At 45.8% G+C, this 7,111-nt stretch overlaps 1 non-coding gene across 1 annotated transcript; it reads right to left on the reverse strand.

Annotated features, from left to right (window-relative positions):
- Positions 1-233: 233 nt before the first annotated feature.
- LOC119931009 lies at positions 234-371 on the reverse strand. The gene has a single exon (XR_005451879.1). It is a non-coding gene; the product is annotated as a small nucleolar RNA SNORA7 (small nucleolar RNA).
- Positions 372-7,111: the final 6,740 nt, after the last annotated feature.

A 7,111-nucleotide genomic window follows, 5' to 3' on the forward strand; every position in this document is an offset into this window, starting at 1 on the left:
GGGTCTTGTTTTGTCTTATGCCGTCGAGTCGTCTCTGACCCATAGAGACATCATGGACACATCTCTCCCAGAACACCCCACCTTTATCTGCAATCTTTCTGGTTGTGGATCCATAGAGTTTTCTGGGTAAAAATACAGAAGTGGTTTACCTTTCTCTCCTTCTGCGCAGTCAACTTGAGTTTCCACACTTGACTCTCTCCCATGCTGCTGCTGCTCAGCACAGTTGAGTTTTAACTTGTAGCAGAATGCCTTCCACTCGCTAGCCATGGCCCAAGCTAGGAATGGAATAGGTAGGCCTCTGCTTGATTGTCCCTCCCATAGTCGATACTGGTAGAGTACTGGAAACTCTCCAGGTGCAACCCTGAGAGGGGATCTAGATGAGGAGACAGACAGTCATATAAATAAATTAAATTACAGATATGTACATAAGTGCTTTGGGGTTGGGAGGGAGGATGAATAAAGAGAGCAAGTCAGGGTGGATAAGAAGGCAGTTGAAAAGAAAAAGAGGGCTTAATCAGGGAAGGTCTCTTGGAGGAGATGTGCCTTCAATAAGGCTTTGAACGGTGGGGAGAGGAGTCGGGGAGAGTAATTGCCTGTTGAATATGAGGAGGAAGGGCATTCCAGGCCAGAGGCAGGATGTGGGAACTCCAGGGCCAATAGCCAGGACAATGGCCAATACAGTCCATCGTGGGGCCTGGTCATAAAGGAAATAAGGTTAGAGTCATCATGGAGCTGAGACAATTGGGTGCATTAAGATCAGTGACAAGGAATCAGTAGCATGTCCACACCTGCAAGAAATGGAGATTTGAAGGAGCAGTAGAGTTTTTCCTTCCTGGCTGCTTGAGAGCTAGGAGAAGTTTATGTTCTCTAATTTCTATTTTCCTGAACAAAATTAGCATGTCACAACTGCTCCCATTCTACTTCCAGTTGATACCTACAACACTCTCATATGGCAATGAAAATCCTATCTGTGTTTTAGGCTCTTGGATCCAATAATAATAATAATAATTATGATGGCATTTGTTAAGTGCTTACTATGTGCAAAACACTGTTCTAAGCGCTGGGGGGGATACAAGGTGATCAGGTTGTCCAACGTTGGGCTCACACTCTTAATCCCCATTTTACAGATGAGGTAACTGAGGCACAGAGAAGTTAAGTGACTTGCCCAAGGTTACACAGCTGACATTTGGTGGAGCCGGGATTTGAACCCACGACCTCTGACTCCCAAGCCCGTGCTCTTTCCACTGAGCCATGCTGCTTCTCCAAGAACTGGTATCACCAAGGATTTAGCAAGCCCAGCAGAATGGAGACTTCATTTTTCTCTATATGGTTTGGCACTTTCTTACTGGGCTACAACATCAATATATTCTGCCAAATTTTCTCTCTCTGCCCCTAATTTAAAGCTTTTTTGGCACTTTGTGCACTGTGTGGCAGCTGCTGGTAAAGGCAAAAGCTATACGTTTGTCTGGACAGCACCATATTTTGTCTGGACTCATCATGGCTTGATCGAGCCTCTCTTCAGAGAGACTTGGAAGGACAAAACCTCCAGTTATGGAAAAACCCAAGACAGAGATGAAATGGCTGCAAATGTAGGCACAATCTTGTGGAAATCCTGTTGTTGGAAACCTGTAGATTGTTTTGTTTATTCCCCCTGCTTTCGACTTTCTCATTTATTCATTCAATCATATTTATTGAGTGCCTACTGTGTGCTGAGCACTGTACTAAATGCTTGGAAGAGTACAACAATAAACAAATTCCCAGCCCACAACAAGCTTAAAGTCTAGGGGCTTGGGGGTTTCTCCTCTCCCACATCCTGCCTCTAGCCTGGAATGCCCTACCTCTTCATATCCAATGGACAATTTTACTCTCCCCTTATTTTACTCTTACTGAAGGAACAGCTCCTTGGAGAGGCCTTCTCTGACTAAACCCTTCTTTCCTCTTCTCCCACTCCCTTCTGCATCGCCCTGACTCGCTCTTATTCATCCCCCTCCCAGTCCTGTAGCAACTATGTACGTATCTGTAATATTATTTATCTATATTAATGTCTGTCTCCTCCTCTAGACTGTAAGCTTATTGTGGGCACAGAATGTGTCTTGTTATATTGTTCTATTGTACTCTCCCAAGTGCTTAGTATAGCGCTCTGCAAACAGTAAGTGCTTAATAAATACAATTGACTGACTGACTGACAAACTGACTCTCCATAGGTGCCTCCCACCCCTGGGGTTGCTTCAGGGTTTTTAGAGGATCTCTGTCTGCTGAGTCCATATTGAGGACCCTTGACATTACCTCTCTGTGTCCTCTATGGGGTCTGCCATCGCCAGGTGAGATGTCATCTGGGGAATGGGAAAGGTCTGGAGGTGGAGACGGCGTGCCCTCCCTCCACCCTCAATCCCACTGTCTATTTTGCAGAGGAGTAGTAGTTGTACTAATAGTATTTACTAAGCACTTAACATGAGCAAAACACTGTACTAAGCCCTCAGAAAGAGGTACCCAGATGAGATATGGAGACAGTCCCTGACCTCGATGGAGCTCACAGTCTAAGAATAACTTTGGGAGGAAGCTCGTGACAGATATGTAAGGAAAGACGAACAAAAATATAAACGGCAAGGATGATGATAAACACGAAAGGAGCAGCAGGATTTCAGGCTCTTTACGGCTATTAAGGCAGTGACCTCAATGTTCTAAAGGTTGAGAAGGGCTCAGGCTGTCGGTGTCAGAGTCCTTCCTGGGCTGGAGCAGGGGTCCTGGTGGAACTGAGGCACAGAGAAGTAAAGTGACTTGCCCAAGGTCATACATAAGACATATGGCGGAGCTGGAATTAGAACCCAGGTCCTTCTGACTCTCAGGCCCATGCTTTATACACTAGGCCACATGGCTTATTTCTTAATGATGTTCATCCTGTTCTTAGCTGAGCCAGGGACTAATTTTCCAGATATCCTGGAAGTCCAGATCCCAGAAAGAGGCACCAGTCCTTCCATTCTATCTGAATGCAAGGTCTTACTCTCCGGAATTATTAAAAAAACCCAACTTTACAAAATTTAGATCGATCAATAAATCAATGGTATTTATTGAGTGCTTACTATGTGCAGAGCACTTTACTAAAGTGCTTGGGAGAGTACAACACAAAAGAATTAGCTATGTTCCCTGCCCACAATGAGTTTAAAGTCCAGATGGTCACATCCCCTTCTCACACATATACTATTTTAGGTAGCAATACCAAGAAATATTTCAAAAACAGAATTTTAAAACCTGGGAGAGTTGACATGAGTTTCATCCAGACCAGCTCATGGCTCAGGTACCTGAGCAATGCAGAAAGCTCTCCAGACAGTTGGTTGAATTGCAAATTTAGCCTTCACATCTGGCAGACTACTCTCCCCATTCATTCATTCATTCATTCATATTTATTGAGCGCTTACTGTGTGCAGAGCACTGTACTAAGCACTTGGGAAGTCCAAGTCGGCAACATCTAGAGACGGTCCCTACCCAACAATGGGCTCACAGTCTAGAAGGGGGAGACAGACAATAAAACATGTGGACAACGTGTCACATGTCAACAGGTGCAAGTTGTCCGAATAAATAGAACGGACATGTGGCAGAGGCGGGATTAGAACCCAGCTCCTTCCGACTCCCAGTCCTGAGCTCTATCCACTAAGCTGCCCTGCTCCTCTGCAAAGGGGCCCTCTCTTGTGACCCTGCCCTCCAACTCATCCGGAATCTGGCTCCCACGATCCCCTCCACCTCCGCCCACCCCTCGCAGTCTTTTGCAGCTGTTCCTCTCCTCCGTCTTGCCCTCCTCGCGGGGAGTCCGGCTTCAGTGGTACATGGAATTGAGGTGAGGGGGAGCTTCTCTGGGGCCGGGAAGGGGCATGGCCGGGCATCTACAGGACTCCGTCCGCCGACTGCAGCAGTCCTGAACTCGGGAATGTCCTTGGATTTATGGCGTGGAGCGTCAGCCAACCCCAGAGAGGAACCAGAAATGACGGACACACCGCCTCTGATAGCGGGGCTCTGACCGCCAGCCTCCTGGGCGCTGGGGTCTAAATAATAACAATAATGATTGTGCTACTTGTTAAGCTCTCACTGCGTGCCAGGCACTGTAATAACAATAATAATAATAATGATGGCATTTATTAAGCGCTTACTTTGTGCAAAGCACCAAGTGCTGGGGAGGTTACAAGGTGATCAGGTTGTCCCACGGGGGGCTCACAGTCTTCATCCCCATTCTGTTCTAAGCACTGGGGTAGACACAAGATGGGGATCACGGTTTTAATCCCCACTTTAACGATAACTGCAGTATTTGCTAAGTGCTTATAATATGTCAGGCACTGTAATGAGTGCTGGGGTGGATACAAGCAACTCAGGTTGGACACAGTCCCTGTCCCACAATAATAATAATAATAATAATAATAATAATAATAATAATAATAATAATAATAATAATAACGGCATTTGTTAAGTGCTTACTATGTGCAAAGCACTGTTTTAAGCACTGGGGAGGATACAAGGTGATCAGGTCGTCCCACGTAGGGCTCACAGTCTTGATCCCCATTTTACAGATGAGGAAACTGAGGCCCAGAGGTGTGAAGTGACTTACCCAAGGCCGCACAGCAGACAAGCGGCAGAGATTAGAACCCCGGTCCTCGGACTCCCGGGCCTGTGCTCTTTCATTTATTCAATCAATCGTATTTATTGAGCGCTTACTGTGTGCAGAGCACTGTACTAAGTGCTTGGGAAGTACAAGTTGGCAACATGAAGAGATGGTCCCTACCCAACAACAGGCTCACAGTCTAGAAGGGGGAGACGGACAACAAAACAAAACATGTGGACAGGTGTCAAATCGTCAGAACAACTTTCCACCAGACTACGTCTGTCCCGAAGCTACTGTGGGAGAATGGGGTGTGCGCTCCAGTAGGAGCGGAGTGGGGGCTTTCAGCAAAGCGCGCCGAGACCCCCTCCCCAGCCTCTAGCTGCCTGATGCCCCTGTAGCTGGTCCCGGGCCTGCTCAAGGAAAAGATGGCGGGGCGGGCAAACCTCTCGTCACACGAGCAAGAGGCTCGGGGGGAAAACCACAGCCCCTCTCCGGCCCAAATGCCCCCTCGCCAGCCCCCAGCGAGCTCCTCACAATATTCAAAAACCTTCTGAAATCACATCTCCTCCAGGAGGCCTTCCATGATTAATCTCTCATCATCTCACCTTATTTCCCTCTCTACTCCCAGCCCAGCACTTTCATGTGTGACCCCCATACTTCCTCCAGTGGCACTTACATATGTATCTTTAAACTCTGTTGCTTCCCCCCTCCTTGTAATTTATTTTTGTGTGTCTCTTTCCCCACTAGATTCCTTGAAGGCAGGAAGTGTGTTTATTAGCTCGATCATACTCTCCCAACTGTTTAGTACAGTGCTCTGCACAAAGAAAGCACTCTATAAATATCAACAATTGATTGACTGGACCAGAAGTGCAAAAATCTCAGTGGCTGTTCAGTTCTAGAGGAGTACCAGGCCATGAGCTTGGAGAGGTCACACTAAATAGACAATGTGGGTGGTACTGAAACAAAACTTACCAAAGGCACATCTCCTCCAAGCAGCCTTCCCCGACTAAGCCCCACCTTTCCTTTTCTCCAACTCCCTTCTGCGTCACCCTGACTTGCTCCCCTTGCTTTTCTCCCCTCCCAGCCCCACACCACTTATGTACATATCCGTAATTTATTTGTTTTGTTGTCTGTCTCTCCCACTTAGTACAGTGCTCTACACACAGTAAGCACTCAATGAATATGATCAAATGAATGATTGTAAGCTCGTTGTGGGAAGGGAATGTGTTTGTTTACTGTTGTATTCTACTCTCCCAAGAGTTTACCACAGTGCTCTACACACAGCAAGCGCTAAATAAATACGATTGAATGAATGAATCAATGAACTTTCCTCCTTGACCAACCTGTCCTGAAATAGGGTCAATCATTCTTCAGGGGGTGTGAACCTGTGAAGGTTCTTAGGTGAGATTTTAGAAATCTAAGATACTGTGGTCAGCTAGGACATTTCCTCCAATCTACTTGTACTAGACCTACCTTCCCTTGTTATCAGATATTTATGCTACATTATCCACATACCTGCAAATACTTGTGATGGTTATTGGTGGGTTTAAATCTAAACACAGGGTTAATTGGGTCATGGGGATAGTTTGATGGCCAGCCGGTCTAGGTAATGGAGTAGGTGTCTCTCTTTTTTTTTTTTTACCAGAAAAGCCGTGGTTAGCTAATTCAATCCCATTTTTAGAGCATTTACTGTGTGTAAAGCACTGTACTAAGCACTTTGAAAGTACAATGCAGCAATAAAGAGAGACAACCCCTGCCCACAATGTGATAAGGCTTATGTTGTGGCTTTCCACTTATCCAATTCCCTTCTATGTAGCCTTTGCACCCTTTGCACCTTTTACTCACCCCTCCCTTAGTTCCATAGCACTCACATACATATCCACAATTATTTTGTTATTTATTTATATTAATGTCCGTAGCCCGCTCTAAACTGTAAGCTTGGAAATGTGTCTACCAACTCTGTTATGCTGTACTCTCCCAAGCACGTAGTGCAGTGCACCGTACAGAGTAAATGCTCAATAAATACAATTGATTGATAAGATGCAACAGTTCCTTTACCCAAAAGATCTTTCTTGAAATCTGCCATAGAGACTGTTTTTGGGTCTTCCTGAAGGGGCTCATTGGATCCTGAATAAATTTGTGGCATCTAAAGCCTTATGAAATGATTTTTTAAGGCAAGAAGTCACTTCTGTACCATCTGTGAAGTGAAGCAATTAAACATACATCAGTGGGATGAATAAAGAAGCAGCATAGCCTAGTGGATAAAGCATAGGCCTGGGAGTCAGAAAGACCTGGGTTCTAATTCCGGCTCCACCACGTGTATGTTGTGTGACCTTGGGCAAGTCGCTCAACTTCTTTGTGCCTCAGCTACCACACGGGTAAACCGGGGATTAAGACTGTGAGTCCCATGTGGGACAGGGACTGTGTCCAACCGGATTTGCTTCTACCTCCTCCGGCACTTAGTACAGTGCCTGGCACATAGTAAGTACTTAACAAGCACTACAATTATTATTATTATTGGGC

This window comes from Tachyglossus aculeatus, chromosome 7 (assembly GCF_015852505.1).
Source record: "Tachyglossus aculeatus isolate mTacAcu1 chromosome 7, mTacAcu1.pri, whole genome shotgun sequence".
Lineage (NCBI taxonomy): Eukaryota > Metazoa > Chordata > Mammalia > Monotremata > Tachyglossidae > Tachyglossus > Tachyglossus aculeatus.